The sequence below is a fragment of the Chroicocephalus ridibundus genome, unplaced genomic scaffold (genome assembly GCF_963924245.1).
Source record: "Chroicocephalus ridibundus unplaced genomic scaffold, bChrRid1.1 SCAFFOLD_239, whole genome shotgun sequence".
In the NCBI taxonomy this organism is placed as follows: Eukaryota; Metazoa; Chordata; class Aves; order Charadriiformes; family Laridae; genus Chroicocephalus; species Chroicocephalus ridibundus.
The window spans coordinates 191,905-193,481 of NW_026961248.1; positions in this window are offsets into that span (position 1 = coordinate 191,905).

Genomic DNA, 1,577 nt, shown 5'->3' on the forward strand with positions numbered 1-1,577 from the left:
TCCAGTACAGTCAACTCTTGGGATCCCCCTGTCATCCCAGAAATACAAATGGGTTCTGCCCCTCTGTAGCTTGATGGTATTAAAGTACACTGCGCACCCGTGTCCACTAGAGCCTTATACTCCTGTGGGTCTGATGTGCCAGGCCATCGAATCCACACCGTCCAATAAACCCGGTTGTCCCTTTCCTCCACCTGGCCGGAGGCAGGGCCCCCCTAATACTCATCATAGTATCCATTACTCACTTCTTGCATAAATGACTTGGAAGTTCCTTCAAGAGGATCAGAAGCAAGATCAGGCCTTCTGCTTTGTCTGGGGAACGGCCCACTGGAAACTGGGGCGGCACTTTTCCTGGAGGGATCCCCTTTTGTGGTTGTCCTTCCTTGCAACTCCTGTACCCGTGTCCGCAGGATCGAAGTAGGTCGTCCATCCCACTTCCTCATGTCCTCTCCGTGGTCCTGCAGGTAGAACCACAGGGTGCCTCGTGGTGTGTACCCTCTGTACTCTCTCTCTTGAGTGGGGAAATGCCTGCTTCTAATAGCTGAGATGCTGGCCCGTGCAGGTGGGGAGTAGAACATATTCTCTTCAAGTTGCTGGACCTTCCGTGACAGTTTCTCCACAGCTGAGACAAGGGGGGAAGAGAGACTTTCTTCATATCGCCGGAGCCGGCCAGCTACCTCATCCACCGTTGGTCCCTCTTCACCTTTCCATTCCATTACTGCCAGGGAGTTGGCATATGACGATGGTGCGCTCCGTACAAACTTCCGCCACATGGGCCTTGTGCATCGCACCTCATCAGGGTCCGTGGGTAAGTCGGCATTGTCCAAGTCATAATAAATCATCTCCCGCACGGCTAATTCTCTCAGGTACTGGATACCTCTTTCCATGGTAGTCCACTTGCTTGGCTGACATACAACACCCTCACTGAAGGGGTACCTCTCCCTCACGCCTAACAGGAGTCGTTTCCAGAGGCTGAGGGCTTGGGTCTTTTTCCCAATTGCCTTGTCAATGCCGCCTTCCCTAGACAGGGATCCCAGCTGCCTGGCCTCCCTACCCTCTAATTCCAGGCTACTGGCCCCATTATCCCAGCACCGGAGCAGCCAGGTGACAATGTGCTCGCCTGAAAGTCGGCTGAAATCTTTTCGCATATCCCGCAGCTCACTCAAGGATAGGGATCGAGTAATTATCTCTGGTTCTGCCTCTTCCTCCTGCTCTCGTGATGGCCCTGGTTCATCATCATCTCTTACTAAGCGAACTGATTTCTTTGTGTACTTCTTCTTCTGTATGGGGGCAACTGATACCGGCACGGGTTGGTTCCCTAGTTCAGTGGCAGTGTCTGCCGCAGGGGTTGCAGTAGCCGCAGTGTCCGCCGCAGGGGTTGCAGTAGCCGCAGTGTCCGCCGCAGGGGCTGCAGCAGCCGCAGTGTCCGCCGCAGGGGCTGCAGCAGCCGCAGGGGCCGCCGCAGGGGCCGCCGCAGGGGCTGCAGCAGCCGCAGGGGCCGCCGGTCTGGTTTCCATTTCTTCCCCTTGAGGGTGCTGCATAATTCTGAGCAGTGCCTGGTAGATACTGGCCAGGGCCCA